Source organism: Crocuta crocuta, unplaced genomic scaffold, assembly GCF_008692635.1.
Source record: "Crocuta crocuta isolate KB4526 unplaced genomic scaffold, BGI_CrCroc_1.0 scaffold7, whole genome shotgun sequence".
NCBI lineage: Eukaryota > Metazoa > Chordata > Mammalia > Carnivora > Hyaenidae > Crocuta > Crocuta crocuta.
Genome location: NW_027531904.1, coordinates 11,864,939 through 11,882,876, shown reverse-complemented (window position 1 = coordinate 11,882,876; position 17,938 = coordinate 11,864,939). Strand labels below are relative to the sequence as shown.

At 49.1% G+C, this 17,938-nt stretch overlaps 1 long non-coding RNA gene across 1 annotated transcript in view; it reads right to left on the bottom strand.

Moving 5' to 3' along the window:
* Nucleotides 1–17,938, bottom strand: part of LOC144240158 (uncharacterized) — a 35,853-nt gene that overhangs the window by 14,266 nt on the left and 3,649 nt on the right. The window contains exon 2 of the long non-coding RNA XR_013337625.1: nucleotides 16,352–16,541. This is a non-coding gene — a long non-coding RNA (uncharacterized LOC144240158). The remainder of the gene's footprint in view (nucleotides 1–16,351; nucleotides 16,542–17,938) is intronic.

The following is a 17,938-nucleotide window of genomic DNA, read 5'->3' as shown; positions in this document are numbered from 1 at the left end:
TGGCTTCCCAGGTGAATTCTACAAAACATTTAAGGAAGAGCTAATACCTATTCTTCTCAAACTGTTCCAAAAAATAGAAATGGACACCAAACCAGACAAAGATTCCACTAAAAAAGAGAACTACAAGCTAATATCCCTAATGAACATGGATGTGAAAATTCTCAATAAAAACACTAGCAAACTAAATCCAACAATACATTAAAAGAATCATTCACCATGATCAAATGGGATTTATTCTTGGGTTGTGAGGGTGGCTCAATACTCACAAATCAATAAACATACTACACCACATGAAGAAAAGAAAAGATAAGAACCATATGATCCTTTCAACAGGTTCAGAAAAAGTATTTGACAAAGTTTAAAATCCATTCATAATAAAAACCCTTAACAAAGTGGGGTTAGAGGGAACATACGTCCACATAAGAAAGGCCATATACAAAAGCCATAGCTAACATCCTCCTCAATGGGGATGGGAGCTTCTCCTTTAGGAGCAACACAGGGATGTCCTCTCTCACCACTGTTACTAAACATAGTGCTGGAAGTCCCGGCCTCAGCAATCAGACAACACAAAGAAATAAAAAGCATCCAAATCAGCAAGGAAGAAGTCAAGCTTTCACTATTTGCAGATGACACAATATTCTATATAGAAAACCCAGAAGACTCCACCAAAAAAAATTCTGGAATTGATAGACAAATTCAGTCAAGTCTCAGGACACAAACTCCATGCACAGAAATCTGTTGTACTTCTATACACCAATAATGAACGCAGAAAGAGAAATCAAGGAATCAATCTTTTACAATTGCACCAAAAACCGGAAGATACCTAGGAATCAACCTAACCAAGGGGATAAAAGATCTGTACTCTGAAAACTATAAAATGCTGATGCAAGAGATTGAAGAAGACACAAAGAAATGGAAAAGCATTTCATGCTTATGGATTGGAAGAACAAATATTATTAATATACCTATATTACCCAAAGCAATCTACACATTGAATGCAACCCCTATTAAAATCCCAACAGTGTTTTAAAACATGATTTATTGTCACATTAGCTAATACACAGTGTATACAGCATAGTGTTGGCTTTGGGAGTAGATACTCATGATTCATCACTTACATACAACACCCAGTGCTCATCCCAACAAATGCCCTCCTCAATGTCCATCTCCCATTTTCCTCGCCCACCAATCCCCCACCCCCATCAACCCAAAGTTTCCTCTTTGTATTTAAGAGTTTCTTCTGGTTTGTCTCCCTTTCTGTTCCAACAGTATTTTTTACAGAGCTAGAGCAAACAGTCCTAAAATTTGTATGGAACCACAAAAGACCCCAAATAGCCAAAGTAATCTTGAGAAAGAAAAGCAAAGCGGGAGGCATACCAATTCTGGACTTCAATTTACATCACAAAGTTGTAGTGATTAAGACAGTATAATACTGACACAAAAAGAGACACACAGATCAATAGAACAGAATAGAAAACCCAGAAATGAACCCACAACTGTATGGTCAACCTAACTTCGACAAAGCAGGAAGGAACATCCAATAGAAAAAAGTCTCTTCAACATTGGACAGCAACATGCAAAAGAATGATACTGGACCACTGTCTTACATCGTACACAAAAATAAATTTGAGATGGATTAAAGACCTAAATATGAGATATGAAACCGTTAAAATCCTAGGGAACACAGGCAGCAACCTCTTTGACCTCAGCCACAGGAACTTCTTACTAGCCACATCTGCAGAGGCAAGGGAAATAAATAAAAGCAAAACTAAACAACTGAGACTTCATCAAAATAAAAAGCTTTTGCACAGTGAAGGAAACAATAAAAAAAACTAAAAGACAACCTACTGAATGGAAGAAGATATTTGCAAATGACATATCGGATAAAGAGTTATTATCCAAAATCTATAAAGAAGTTATACAACTCATCACCCAAAAAATAATCCAGTTAAATGGACAGAAGACACAGATAGACATTTTTCCAAAGAAGACATACAGAAGCCAACAGATACATGAAAACACGCTCAACATCACTCATCATCAGGGAAATGCAAATTGAAACCACAATGAGATACCACCTCACGCCTGTCAGAGTGGCTAAAATAAACAACACAGGAAACAACAGATGTTGGCAAAGATGTGGAGGAAGGGGAACCCTTTCACTGTGTGGGAGTGCAGACTGGTCAGCCACTGTGGAAAACAGTATGGAGGTGACTCAAAAAAGTTAAAAATAGAACTACCCTATGATTCAGCATCTGCACTACTAAGTATTTACCCAAAGGATACAAAAATACTGACTCGAACGGATACTTGCACCCCAATGTTTATAGCAGCACTATCAATAATAGCCTTATCATGGAATTACCCCAAATGTCCATCAAATGATGAATGAATTAAGAATATTCCATACAATTGGGGCACCTGGGTGGCTCAGTGGGTTAAGCATCTGACTTTGACTCAGGTCATGATCTCACGGTTTGTGAGTTCAAGCCCCACGCTGGGCTCTGTGCTGAAACCTCAGAGCCTGGAGCTGCTTCGGATTCTGTGTCTCCCTCTCTCCCTGCCCCTCCCCTGCTTGCACTCTGTCTCTGTCTGCCTCTCAAAAATAAACAAACATTAAAAATTTTTTTAAAAAAGAATATTCCATACAATGGAATATTATTCATCCATCAAAAAGAATGAAATCTTGCCATTTGCAATGACATGGATGGAGATAGAGAGTATAATGCTAACTAAAATAAGTCACTCAGAGAAAGACAAATATCTTATGATTTTTCTTATATGTGGAATTTCAGAAACAAGGCAAATGAACATGGGGTAGGGGGAAGAGAGGAAAAACAAGAAACAGCCTTTTACCTGAAGAATGCACTGATGGTCACGGACTAGACGGGTGACCCGTCTAGGATTAAGGAGGGAACATACTGTGATGAGCCTGGGGGTAAACGGAGGGATTCATCACTAAATTCTACACACACTTGAAACCAATATTACACTGTATGTTAACTAATTGTAATTTAAGTAAAAACTTGGGAATGAAGGAAGGAAATAGATGACAGATAGATGATAGATAAATGATAGATAAGACAGACAGACCAATAGATAGATAGATAGATAGATAGATAGATAGATAGATAGATAGATAGATAGATAGATAGATAGATAGATGGATGGATGAAGGCTGGGGTAGTTGGAGCTACTGAGAGGCTTCCCAGTAGTGTGGGGGGTGAGGGGTGAGCAGCCCACGTGCGGGGCTCTGAGGGCCCAAGAGCGGCAAGAAGCCAGGTCTTAGAAACAAGGACTTGGAAAGCAAGTCCCTAGGGAGACAGGAAATGCTTTCTACTTCTTCTGGACACCAGGACCATGAAAAGCACAAGGTAAACCCTCAGCACCTGCCTGTCCGCTCTGGTCCTGGTAGGGACACCCAGCTCTAAGGGAAAGACCCACAGTCCATAGTGCTGGGAGCCGCCCCCCCCAGAGGGAATCGCAGCCCTAGCCCTAAAAGCCTCGGGGACTGACTGGGAGCCTGGAGGGGCGTGTGTGCTCATGGGCCCACGTCTGGCCCGCTGTCATTCCCCGTGCGGACACAGCCACGTGCTCAATCTGCACACCCGATCATTTCCTTAGGGTCAATTTCAAGAAAAGGAATTTTTGGTGCAAACAGATGGAAAGTTTTTAGGACTCTTGCCGAACAGACAGCTGTACCAAGTCGCAAGCCCGGGCAGCAGTGTGCCAGTGTCCGTGCGCCCACACTCTCCCTGCCCGGCTGTGGCTTAGAAAAATACCTCTCTCGTTGGAGCCAGTTCGGGTGGCAAAAAGAGGTATCTGGTGGTTTTAGCTGCATTTCTTTCTTTTTAAACTTTTTTTTAATGTTTATTTATTTTTTAGAGAGAGAGAGTGTGAGCAGGGTAAGGGGTAGAGAGAGACGGAGACACAGAATCTGAAGCAGGCTCCAGGCTCGGACGCTGAACCTACTGAGCCGCCCAGGCGCCCCTCACTGAATTTCACCATTACCATTACCAATGCTTACACATGCTTACGGCTCCTTCGTATTTACTTTTAAATTCCTGTTCCGCACAATGCTCCCGCCCACTGAGGGATTCTTCTTCCTAGTGATTGTAACGATATTAACCCTTTGTCAGACATATACTGTTTTCTCCCAATTTATCATTTGCTTATAACTTGATGATATTTTTTGACGCACAAAACCTTTCTGCTGTCACACCTTGCTGGTTTCTGCTTCCAGTATCAAACTTAGAATGGTCTCCCCAACATTGACAGTACATAAATATTTTCCTCTACTTTGTTATCTTTTTGGTATCGTTTATTATTTTTAACTCTCTATCCTGTTTGGAATTCGTGTTTGTGTGTGGTTTGGGGGGGAAACAGAATCCTTAATTTTCTCAGCCATATTTATCCATTTCTTACCCCTTTTGAAATACCACCATATCATATTCTAAATAAAGTATATTTGGGACGTCTGGCCTTTTTATTATATTACATTGGCATATCTTTTGTAAGTATCAGAGCCTCCTACAATACTATTCTTTTTCCTTCCTGCAATCATTGACTATTTTCTCCCAGTTATGAGTGATGTTTAGAACGAATTGATCAAGTTCACTACCACCCTCCTTCCCACAAACAATTCCTTTAGGTACAGATCAGAACTTATAAATTAATTTGAAGATAACTTCCCACTCACAGTTACTGTTCTCTCTTGAACTCTGATGCCCCTCATTAGACCATGTTAGAAAGATCCAAGGTCAAAAGTGGTGCACCCAGTGGGCTTCTGGCCTTGCTGGGAGCCCAGCTTCTCTGTCCCCGCTACTCCAGGAGTTGAAAGGCCCCTTTAGGAGGAAGCCATCGCTCTGTCTTCATTATCTCCTGCACCTCATGGGCCAGTCCAGAGTTCTAGAAAGTAGGAAGGGCCTCTCTCTGGCTCTCCCCCACCCCTTCCTCCCCCAGCTCCCCAGCAACAGGCATCTGCAGATTCACCACAGTCGGCCCCCACCCTGGTGTGAGGTGCAGGGAGAGGGAGGGGACATGAACACAGATGTCCTGATGCTCAGGCAACTCTCTTTATATCATTGACAGGACACAGAGGGAGATTAAGAAAAGTTTCTAAGACAATTTACAAGAGTAGAAGAGAAAGATAACTAGAACTGGAAAGAGATGGTGAGGATGAGCCCAAAGACGCCACAGCACAGCTACCCAGACCCCAGCCCACCACAGCGCCCCCCGCCCCGCCCCAGCCCCGTTCCCACGGCCACAGCTCTCTCCAGAGTGTGGCAGGTGATCAGCAGCATCCACACCACCTGGAACTTGTTACAACTCAGAAGCCTAGACCCCACTTGGGTCGTGCTGAGTCAGAACCTGCATTTTCACAGAATCCCCAGGTGCTTCACAAGTGGCCTACAAGAGCGAGGTAGGTGAGGTGCTAGGATCAGACTCCCCTGAGTCATCTCAGTGACGTCACTTCTACAAAGTTCCCGTTTCCAAAAAGGTCACATTCCCAGGTCCTGGGTGGTGTCAAACATGAGGCAGAACGCTACTTCCAGTGGTAAGAATAGACTCTTCGGTAATAACCATCACAATGGGTCAAGGGTCCCCAACTCGATGCCAATCTGCAGAGGCGACAGGCATTTTATGGCAGGAGCCAGGGTTCCAGCAGAGGCTGGGTCTGTTAACTGGTGCTCACCGGGAGGAGAAGAGACCCTCTCTGGGACAGGATGTAGGAGAGCAAGGTGCGCACTGGGCTGAGGGGGAGGATTATTTCCCTGAATGTCTGCATTTCAAACACACAGCTCTCAGGCCCTGGAGCAGGGGTTCTGGGAAGTGGAAGATCTGTGTTTCACAGGGTTAGAGAGAGGATTTGCAGCTGTCAGGTTTCTGAAGTAACTGCCTGGGGGACGGAGGAGGCTCTGGCTGGAACACGGCAGTTCCCGCGGCAGCCTCGGGCTTCAGCGGGAAGGCACTTTAAGCGGGGCTGGGTTCACGCTAGGCATGTGGCCTTGTGCTGTTAGAAACTATACGAGCTGCTAGCATGTGCTCAAGTCTTTCGGGGGCGGGGGGGGCAAAATCATTCGTGCTGAGTCTGCAGTTTTTATGGGCCACCCTTGAGGCCTAGTTGAGAGAGGGCTGGGAGGAGTCTGCAGGTGAACACGAATTTGGGGCAGACTCCGTCCAGCCCAGCACAGCCGCACCTCTCCCATGTCATTGAGTGAGTTATTCGCCCAGTTCACACCGAGGGGTCGTCCTTGGCCCTCGCTGCCTCGTCACCTTCCCGACATCCAACCGCCAGCGGAGCCTCTGCGCAGCTGTGTTTCTAGTGTGGACATTTCTCTCCGTCTCCACCTCTCCCACCCAGGCCCGAGCCACCGTCACCTCCAGCTGGCCCCCACCTACCACTTGGACCCCTAGACTGTCATCCTATCCAGCAGCCAGGACCAGCCAACTAGAACAATCACATCATGTCACTCCTCTGCTTAAAACACTCTGAAGAAAATCTAGACCTCCTGCTTGATTGCAAGGCCTTAAACGAGGTGCATCATGCCCACTCTTCCAACTCTGGACTGTTCTGCCCCTTGCTCACGCCACGCCAGCCGCACATGCCATGTCCGCCCTTCTGTGCGGAGGGGCTGTCCTCTACCCCACTGCCCAAAACAGCCTTCCCCCGGAGCCCCCCACACGGTTGCCCTCACAGAGCCAGCACCCCATCCCCCGTCACCCCATGTGCCTCTGCTGTCCTTTCGTCCGCCACAATCAGAGACCATCCCCCTCATTTATGTCTGTATTTGTTCATTGTCCCCCTGCCTGCCCCAAAACCTGGCCACGAATAAAACTTCACTCTGTCGCTTACTGTATCCCTAAGACTTAACACTAAGTGGGACACACGAAGTGTGCAGTCAATACTTGCAAACGAAAAGAGGGAAGACAGGCTTACTCTTTGCCCTCGGGAGGCCTGTGAGGAACCTCCCTGTGGGGCTGGTCCCGGGCCTGGCTGTTTACTGTTCACCACACCAACCGGCCCGAAGCGGCCCTTACATCACCTCCAGGCGAACATGTGGATTCGCAGGGGAGGCCCGGGAATCACGGACCACAGTCTTGGATGACCAAGAACTTGTCCCAGGAGACAGGCACGCCCCCAGTCCCGTGGCTAACTGTAGGTGCTCTCAGGGACAGTAACAGCCTCATCCAATCTTCGTTCATCCGGTTATCAATGCCTGGCGTGCAGGGAGCACTTCAGAACCATTAGCTGGAAGGAAAATGAAATGAAATCTGTACTCAGCAGCCACATCTTTCCTGATGCGACGGCGGGGCGGGGGGCTGGACCCTGCTCCGGGAGCCTGGATAACTAGGTTTGCACCCCGATATTGCTGCTTTCTCACCTATGAACAGAGAGTAATGGTACTTAGACAACAGGTTGTTCTATTCGCTCAATCATGGACTCGTTCTTTCAAACAAATGTTGGTATCGTCTGCATTCCAGGACCGAGCACGGGTGGCGTGGAAATGAGAAAGCAGCGGCCATGACAGGGAATAATGGCAGACGTGTCCCCCGCACCAGAAATGCCCCCAGCCTGTCCCTGCTGGTCGCTGTGGTCTCGCTGAGCCCCGGAGTGACGCTGGAGGGTAAGCAGCTGTAGCACGCGGAGTCCACGAGCGCTATTCCAGCCTCGGTGCCTCCAGCCCTCTGGGAACAGGCCTGGGGCTCCCCGAGCCAGCTCAGCAGAGGTAGCTTCCCTGGAAGCTATAGGCTGAGACCACTTTCTGGACCCCAGACCCTCACTCACTCATCCTTACAGTAAGTGCTGGTTGGGAACCTCCCGTTACCCTTCTTGGGAGCCGTGAAGGGGGCACAGGATACGAAACAGCCTTGAGGGGAGGCGGGAGGTCAGCTCCGGGGGTGCTGCATTGAGGGGCCCTGTGGGGAACGTGGCTGGAGCCAGAGGAAGTCTCTGGGGGCCCTGGGGTCTTGGGGCCCTTGCTGTGCTCGGTCACTGGCACGGAGCTACCCAGTGCGGCCTCTGGGAGACGCCAGCCACAGGAGGCAGGCAGCTGACCGCACCCTCGTCACTTAGAGATCCGAGCACCATGAGAGCCGCGCCACACCCAGCGCCTGCCTGCCCTGCTCACAGCACTGTTGGAGAAACAAGATCTGACTAGCACCCAGGCCCAGAGGCACCCAGCTCCGGGTCTGAATAAGAAATGCCCATCTTTGCCTGGGTGTCCAAAGACATGTGGGGGGAGGGGTGGGGTGGCACGTGGGATCTGATACAAAGAATCAAATCCTGACTAAGGAGGACCTTCAAGAGCTGAGACCATAAAGATTGGGAATAATCAGGGCAGGCTTCCTGGAGGGGACACTGGAGGTGAACCCTGAATGCCCAGACACGTCTGATAAACAGGAAGGGCAGAGGAGACCATTCAGGAAAAAATAGGGCAGACACTTTAGACTTAAACCAAGCGTTAAAAGAGTTTCATTTCCTGCCTCCCCCAGAACTCTGAGACACAAACCCACATCATTAGTTATGACCCTGAGGGTTGAAGAAGCAAAAGTCAGCATTACTTCGTAGAAGGATAAGCTAACTATGAAGCACCTACTGGATGCCTGCAGACTATGAAGGAGACAGAGGAAAGAAGAGGGAAAAGGCTGTGTGCTACCTTCTGAGCCCATCATGACCCTGCCCAGCCCTACAGGGAGGGGCTGTGATTATCACCCTCTTTTTACAAATGGAAAAGCCAGGGCCCAGAAAGGCAGCTCACCCACAGCTGGTGAGCTTACCTGGGTAAGTTGCCCACCACAGCTACTAAGTAGCCACACTGGGATTTGAACCCAAATCAGGCCAACCAAACATGCTTGCACCTTTCCCAGGCCACAGCTCCGCTGCCCCCCGCCTCCCAGGGCATCACTCCTGAGCACTAAGTGCCCAGTCACTGTGCTCACCCACATCCCTCACACAGCTATCAGAACAGCCCTACATTGGGGCGCCCGGGTGGCTCGGTCGGTGAAGCGTCCGACTTCGGCTCAGGTCATGATCTCATCGTTCGTGGGTTCGAGCCCCGCGTCGGGCTCTGTGCCGACAGCTCGGAGCCTGGAGCTGCTTCAGATTCTGTGTGTGTCTCTCTCTCTAACCCTTCCCTGCTCACGCTGTCTCTCTCTCTCCCTCTCTCAAAAATAAATAAAACGTTAAAAAAATAATTGAACAAAGAACGGCCCTACAGACGAGGACAGGGAGAAAGTAACCGGGGGCAGGCAGCTCCCGAGTGGCAGAGCCGACCTCACAGCCTTACCCTCCACCCTACAGTCTGAAAGCCACAGAGTCGGGGCCCGGAAGGGAAATGGAGGCACGGCGAGGCGTCAAGCTGGCAGCAGGCACTGAGGTGGCACCGAGCCGCAGGTGGCTGCACAGGCGACGTCTCAGCCTGCGTCCGTGCCCCCAGGCCTGACCCGGGTCCGCAAGTCCCAGCTGCAGAGCCGCCAGCACTGCTCATGAGAGACAGGGAGCGGGTGGAGGGAAGAGGGACGCGGAGAGCCGCGGGGTCAGGGAGCGAGGCCGGACGCGGATGGAGATCACGACTCCACCTTCTGCGCGGCTGTGGGCAAGTGGAAGGGCCGAGGGCTCGGGGCCTGGCGGCCAGCTCCACCCGCCATTGTCCCTCCGTTTGCTGTGAAGCAGGGCGACCAGTTCTTGCGAGGACAAAACGGGAGAACTGATCACAAAGCATCCAGCGCCTCATAGCGGTCTGGTACCTCGTGGCGGCCTTCCCCGCCTACCCCTAGAAATGAGGGTCAAAACCCCCATGCCGTCCCAGAGCCCTTCCAGACTGGTAGGGGGCAGACGTGCCCTTGTAACGAACGGTCCCATCAAGGTGCCCCTGAAGCCAGTCTCCCCGTGGAGCCGCTGAGGGACAGAGGGGAGCAGAGCGCCGGCCTCTCCATCTGCCTGGAGGGAGCGTCGGGGCCCCACCAGGGAAGAAGCCGACGACCAGGAGTTCCGGGCCGAGGGACTCAGTGTAGGGAGTGGTCTGCACGCGGCCGTGGCAGCCGTGGCAGCCGTGGCAGCCGTGGCAGGGCGAGGACACAGAGGTACGAGGTCAGTCTGAGAAGCCGCGTCCAGCCGTCTCAGTGGGACCCCAAGGGAAGCCCTGAGGGGGCCTGGGGGCGGCTGTGACTCCCTGGAGCTCCCACGCCTGCGGGTCTGCCCCGGGGCATCTGCTGGTGGCCTGGGGCCAGCGTCGGTCAGTGGGGTCGGCTGTCAGGACACAGAGCTGGACGCCCAGGGCACCACTTCGGCTGCCACTGGACATTAGCACAGCAGCCTTCAGTAGCCATGACTACCTTCCAAATCTCATGCACATTCCTCCCTTGGCCTGCTCTCCCCCGGAGCCAAACAGGGAAGGGGATTCTGGAAAACGTAGTTCCAGCTCAGCCATACTGACACAGGACAAACCACACAAAGGTGAAGCTCACATAACACGTCAGCCTCGCGCGTGCAATTCACGGTGTTTAGTGCATTCGCAGAGCTGTGCAGCCACCACCTCCACCTGCCCCGCCCATTGCCATCACTGCAGCAGAGACCCCCAGCCTCAGGGGGGCCCATAAGACAGTTTTAAGTAGAGATAAAATACAGGTGGGGGGCGCCTGGGGGCTCAGTCAGCTGAGTGTCCCACTCTTGGTTTCCGCTCAGGTCACTATCTCATGGTTCGTGAGTTCAAGCCCCACATAGTGCTCTGTGCTGACAGCTGGGAGCCTGCTTGGGACTCTCTCTCTCTTCCTCTCCCTCTGACCCTCCTCCACCCTCTCTCTCTCAAAATAAATAAAACTTAAAAAATATATACAGGTGGTGTTAAATATGTTTTAAGTTTATTTATTTATTTTTAGAGACAAAGAGTGAGAAGGGGAGGGGCAGAGAGACAGAGAGAGAGAATCCCAAGCAGCCTCTTTACTGTCAGTGCAAAGCCCGACACGGGGCTCGATCTCACAACCCTGGCATCGTAACCTGAGCTAATGTCAAAAGTTGAATGCTTAACCGAATAAGCCACCCAGGCAACCCCAAAATGGCATCCTTAAAAGGATTTATTTAAAATTTCAGCCCCAAGTCCCCTTGGAATTCAAGTAGAGTAGGTTGGGGAGGGAGCCGACTATTCATCTGACAGCTCGGAGCCTGGAGCTGCTTCAGATTCTGTGTCTCCCTCTCTCTCTGCCCCTTCCCCACTCGCACACTGTTTCTCTCTCTCACAAATAAATAAACGTTACAAGAAGAAGAAGAGAACCCCCGGTGTGACCTTCCCTGAGATAAGTTGTCAAATCAAGTCCAAAACACCTGCCAAATCTGAATTTCAAATGAACAACGAATAAGTATTCAGTATAAGTATGTCCCATATCTGCGACCCATTGCCAAATTTGACAACCTTACATGGGTTGTACAGAGACTTGCTTGAGAGGCCAGAAAGGTCAGTGTTTCTAAGTATGGTGCTTGTGGGGAGGCAGCCTTTGCACGCTGCTTCGGTGCCCCAAGAAGCGCCCTCCCCCGTCCCCAGACTGGACCAGCACTAGGCCCCGTCCCCGGAGCCCCCAGCCCCCAACCCCGGGCCTGCAGAGAAGCTGCAGATGCTGGAGAATGCTTTAAGACTCTGTATGGCTTTCCCAGAGTTCTGTCCCGATCTTTTCCTGCTTCCTTTTACGCATGCCCAGCAGTGGTTGATCAGGTCTGTTTGGGGGTGGTTTTGTTTTTCCTTTCCTTAATCTGTGCCGGGTGCGTATCATCTTTTCCCCCCAAACTTTAGTATACACAATTCCAAACAAAGGAAAGTTGGCATGACTTGCAGTTTCAAAAGAAGACAGTACCTGTCCGTATCCCATCACAAACGCAGCCGAACCCCCTCGGCCAACGACAGAGAGGAGGTGGACTGGCCAGGACCCCGGGTTTTCCTTCTGCCTGATACACACCCAGCTTGGAGCCAGGAAGGCCAGCAACTCAGAAAGACCACTGGGCACAGACAGAAAACGTCTAACCACGAGGCTGTTCTCTCTAAGCATACAATGCGAAAGGCATAGCTGTGCAAGACAGAAAGATAAGCTATCTGTTCTCCAGCCTCACGCGCCTGCCATCAGCAAACACCTCCATCCTTGCGCCCCCACCGGGGAGGGTGACAGCTGGGGTCACTGAGGAAGAGTCACACCCACCCTCCCACCTTCCCAGCCAGACGGGGGTCAACCCTGCGGGCGGGAACCTGGCACTAAGACATCCCGAAATAAAATCCAGAGTGTCAACACAACACATGGGAACGTCCAGAACAAACCTAAAACCCCCCGTCTTACAAGAACCAGGAAGAATCCAATGTGAATGACAGAGACCACGGGCGCGCGGCGGGGGCATTCTCTCATCGGGACTGTCCCACAGCCTCCCACAACGTTGCCACCACCGGCTCAACCGTGCTTGATGCAAATGAAGAAGAAAAGTTAAACCACTTCACAGCGAACTGCAAACTCCTCATCACTAGATCCACCATTAACCTCTCTCGCCTCTCAGTCCGTCTGTCTGTCTGCCCAGCATGGCGCTGCGTCCCACCCTGAACCTCAGGGGCCGGGAGACTTACAAGACTCACAGATGAGCTCTCCTCGGAGCGGGGAAGGGAGAGCAGGCCTCTTGTGGGCGAATGGCACCCAAGAACACGTGTGCGCGTGTGCATGTGTGGAAGTGCATGTGCATGCGTGAGCGTGTGCTGACATGCGTGTGTGCAGGCGGGCGTGTGCAGGTGTTCTGTGTCTGAATGCTTGTGCGCAGTGTTTCTTTCTCCATAAGAAGGGAAGGCCCCTCCACACAGGGACCGGCACTGATGGGAAATGCGGTTCAGGATGGGCGGGAAAAGGCAGGGACTGGGAGCCCAAGCAGCGCAGCACGACGACCTGGGGCCAGAGTCCACACCAGCAGCCGCAGGCCTCGGGACCAGCCCCAGACCCAGGAAAAGTCAGCTGGATGGGTCCATGCAGACCACAAAATCCACCGTGTCACTGCAGACGTAGCACCCAGCCCTGGGTCCTGCTACAGGTTCGGGCAGGTCCCGCGCGGCTTCACTGTCTCCCTGGCCACAGCCTCTGCAGCCGGGCCTCAGCTGTGCCACTCAACCTCACCCGCTGCCAAGGCGACTGCAGAGGGAGCACGTGGCAGTCGTGGGCAGAGTCCTGGCCTGGGCCATCAGCCTGTCTGTCTGGACCGCAGATGACCGCTCAGCCTGCAGCTGGGGCCAGGCCGTCTGAGGGACCAGGCGCTGAGCAGGAGCGCTGCCCGTGTCCGCAGTCATCGCCCTCCGGGGCCCGCTCACCAGAAGTCACTCTTCTCACAAAAGACCTCAGGCACACGTAACTCTGCAGGAAATTCTATCGTGAACACCCGGGTACCACTATCTGGCTTTATCAGAATTTAGCAACATTTAGCCATATTTGCTTTAGAACTTCTTTTCTTTTTTCAAGCGATAAAGTATTTTCTTTTTTATATTGAAAACTTTTTTAATTCCGGGGCGCCTGGGTGGCTCAGTCAGTTAAGTGTCTGACTTCAGCTCAGATCATGATCTCATGGGACATGGGTTCGAGGCCCACGTGGTGACAGCTCAGAGCCTGGAGCCTGCTTCAGATTCTGTCTGTCTCTCTCTGTCAAAAATAAACAATAAAAACAGGGGCGCCTGGGTGGCTTAGTCGGTTAAGCGTCCGACTTTCGCTTAGGTCATGATCTCGCGGTTGGTGGGTTCGAGCCCCGCGTCGGGCTCTGTGCTGACTGCCAGCTCAGAGCTTGGAGCCTGTTTCAGTCTGTGACTCCCTCTCTCTCTGACCCTCCCCTGCTCACGCTGTCTCTCTCTCTCTCTCTCCTAGAAATAAATAAAACATTAAAAAAAATTTTTTTTAAAAATAAGTAATAAAAACAAATTAAAAATTAAAAAAATAATTCCAATACAGTTAACATACAGTGTTCTGTTATTTTCAGGTGTACAATACAGTGATTCAAGAATTCTGTACATGGGGGCTCAGCCCGACATGCATCTGACTCTTGATTTAGCCTCCGGTCATGATCTCAGGGTTGTGAGATGGAACCCCATGTCAAGAATTCTCTCTCTGATATGGAGGAGGGCACTTGTGGAGATGAGCACTGGGTGTTATATGGAAACCAACTTGACAATAAACTATTTGTAAAAAAAAAAAAAAAGAATTCTCTCTCTTGGGGCGCCTGGGGGGCTCAGTCAGGTAAGGTCTGACTTCAGCTCAGGTCATGATCTCATGGTCCGTGGGTTCAAGCCCCACGTTGGGCTCTGTGCTGACAGCTCAGAGCCTGGAGCTGCTTCGGATTCTGTGTCTCCCTCTTTCTCTGACCCTCCGTTGCTCAAGCTGTCTCTCTCTCTCTCTCCCTCTCTCAGAAATAAATTTTAAAAAAAGAAATTAAAAAAAAAGAATTCTCTCTCTCTCCCTGCCTCTTTCCCCAGCTCTCTCTCTCTCTCTCTCTAATAAAATTTTCAAAAGGAATTAGTTATGTTATTAACATAACTCTAGATCAGGAATCAGCAAACATTTTGTAGAAAGGTAGATGGTAAGTATTTTAGGCTTTACTACATTTGGTCTCTGTTGCATATTCTTTGTTTTGGTTGTATTGTTATACTGATTTTTACAGCCCTTTAATAATGTAAAACCCATTCTTCTCAGCTCTGGCCTGAGCCAAACAAGGCAACGGGCCAGCATGGGCTCAAGATCCTATTCTATCGTGTGAAAATCCCATCGCTCCTTCCTCCACGTTCCTACAGTGAACATTCCAGCTGTTCCCGACTTTTCACCGTCACACACAGGACCATGGGCATCATTGTGTAAACGTGTGGGTACACACCCGGAAGTGGAAGGGCTGGGCACCGGGCACAGCTTCTCTGATGTTGGTTTCTGCCAGCTTACTGCCCCAGCAGCGGGTTATGAGCGTTCCCACATCCCTGCTGGTGCTTGCCCATAAGGGACTTGCAAAATAATACAAAATGGTATCTCGTTGTTCCTGTTGAGGCTGAACATATTTTCCTGAACATATTCCTGTTCTGTGAATCACATGGCATTTGCCCATTTTTCTTTCTGGTTGGTTGACTTTTGACAATATTGATGTGTATAGGAATTCCTTAAATATTCTGGAGTGTATCCTTCATTGATCATATGATTTGCGAAGCTCTTCTCCCAGTCTGTGGTTTTTCTCTAAACGGAACTTGTCGTATGTATGGTTGGATAGAAGTTCAAACAGTTTAGTGAAGTTGAATCTCACATTTTTCTTCTGTTTCTAGTATTTTGTGTAAGATACTGCTTCCTGCCTATTACGGACTGAATGCTTGCGTCCCCTGAAAATTCTTGTGTAGAAATCCTAACCCCCGCTGTGATGGTATCAGGAGGGGGGCCTTTAGGAGGTGACAAGGTCCTGGGGGTAGGGCCCTCCTGAATGGGACCAGTGTCCTTCTAGCAGACACGAGAGTGCTTTCTCTCTTTCTCTGCTCCCCACCATGTGAGGACGTAAGAGAAGGTGAGCATCTGTGGAGAAGGCCTCCCACAGAGAACCCTACCAGGCATGCACCATGATATCAGACGCTCGGCCTCTAGAACAGTGAGGAATAAACGTTCATCTATGCCACTCAGTCTAACTATTCTGTTACAGGAGCCGAGAGCAGACACTACCTCCGTCATCCTGATGGCCCCGTTTCCTTCTAAAAGTTTTTAAAGTTTTTCATTTCAAAACTGGATCTTTAATCAGCCTGACCAGTTATCTTTGATATGAGGTGAGCTAGGGATCTAACTGTATTTACTTTTCATATGGACAATAGCCTGTCCCAACACTATTCACGACCATTCTATCCTTTCCCCACTGACCTACAACGCAACCTACAGTGCAACCCCCTGTCCACTTGAAGCGTCCACCTGTCCTGGGTCCATTGCTGGGTTCTCATTCTCTTTCCATGGTCTATTTGTTCATCCCCTTGACAACACTTCACTGTCTTCACTTCTATGACATTGTATGTAAATATAACTACGTCTTAATAAGCTTCATTACCCCATGTCGCCTCTATTCCTTAAAAATGGATTCATTTGGGTTCCTCTAGATGCTGAGCCTGAGACAAAGATTTGGATGCAAGTATTTTCTGTAGAAAGTGATCTAGATGGACACATAAGAAGGTGGGGAAGTGAGACCATGAGGGAATAAAGCCTATAGAGGGTGTGTTATTTAGCTAAATGGAGGGTGAGCGGAATTCAGTCTCACTGGGCACCTTGAAATTATTCCAACTGAGGCACAAAGAAGCTGCAGTATCTACTAACTCCCATTACTTGTTATTTTAAAACGTACCCAGGACCTGTTTTAGTCAGGTGTGCTAGGACACACACAGAAATGACTGTCACAGAGGAAGAAGCTGCTACATGCACAAATCCCACGAAACAGGAAGCATGGCATGCTGTGCAGGCCTACGTGGCACCAGGGTCAGGGCGGAGGCAGACCGAGTAAGCGGAAACATGGTCATGAGCCTTGACGGTGGTTTCTGCAGGAAAGGAAAAGCAAGGCATGGTAAGTAAGCTTAGGATGGGTTGGCTTGAATAACTTCGGTGGAACTTGGCAGCTGTCTGCCACTGTCTAGTTCTTGGCCATGGGGTGATTACAGCAGTAAGAGGGTGGCTGGAATATAAGGGCCTGGTAAGTGGCTGAGGGGTTTGGGCTTCTGCACATGAAAGCTACTCTCACACGTGAGCCCTGTACAAGCTCTAGGAACCGGCTAACGGTGGGAGGGGTAGGCTCTCCAGGACCAGCAAGGCCCCAGGTGTCAAGACATCAGAAAATACAGAAAGTAACGAGGCACGATTAATACGCCGAGGCCCCTCCACTCCCCGGCAAGCATGAGGTTGCTGATGTGATGGGTGCGAGCGAGTGTCTGCTGGTGTCTGCTACGTTATTCCTGGTGCCTCAACTTCTGCATGGATCTTGCAATCAGCCTAAGTTCCATGAAGAATTCTATCGGGATTAGTGTGAGAATCGCATCAAATTTATAAGTTGGTGAGAAGTGATAGATTTATAATTCTAGTCCTACCATTCATAAATATGTATATTTCTATTCAGTCAGTTCTTCCTGTAAAAGTGGTTTTTATCATATTCTTCACGTACAGCCTTGTATATCTTTTCCTAGATGTACTCTCAGGTTTTTGTGCCATTTTGGATAGAATAGAATCTATCTTTCTATTGCACTTCCTGATTTGCTATTCCTCATGTATATGAGTGCTAGCCGACCTTGAATTCAGCAATGCTACTCTCCTACTAATCCAAATAATTTATCGGAATATTCTCTTGGATTTTCTACATAGACAAACATATTGTTTGCAAATAGGGATAATTTTCTTTTCCAATTCCTAAGTTTTATTTCTTTTATTTCTTCCTATTACAGATTAAATCTATAAATTATTGACGTTGGGCAGCCTGTGATCTAAAACAATATCAATATCATGTAATTTAACCTAACACATTCCCTAGGATTTCCAGTGCAATGCTGAATAGAAACCACGATAGAAAGCACCCTAAGTCCTGACTTTGATGAAAATCGCTTCTAAAAGTTTTACCATGAAGTACGACCGTTTCTGCATGTTTATTAGGTTAAGGAAGCTGGCTTGCTAATAGTTTGCACTGAATGAGTAAAAATCTGCTAGGGTTGTAAATTACATTAGTGAATTATCTGATGTTGACTCACTCTTGTATTCTTGCAATAAACCCTACTTTGCCATGATGCAATATTTCTTGTGTGTGCATTGCTGTATTTTATTAGAATTTTTGAATTCATAATGGCTAATAGCAGCTAACATTTATTAGGTGCTTCATATGTTCTGGGCACCATTAAGGCGTTTTTCATTATTTCATTTCATTCTAGAAAGTTTATTGGGAAGGTTATTTCCG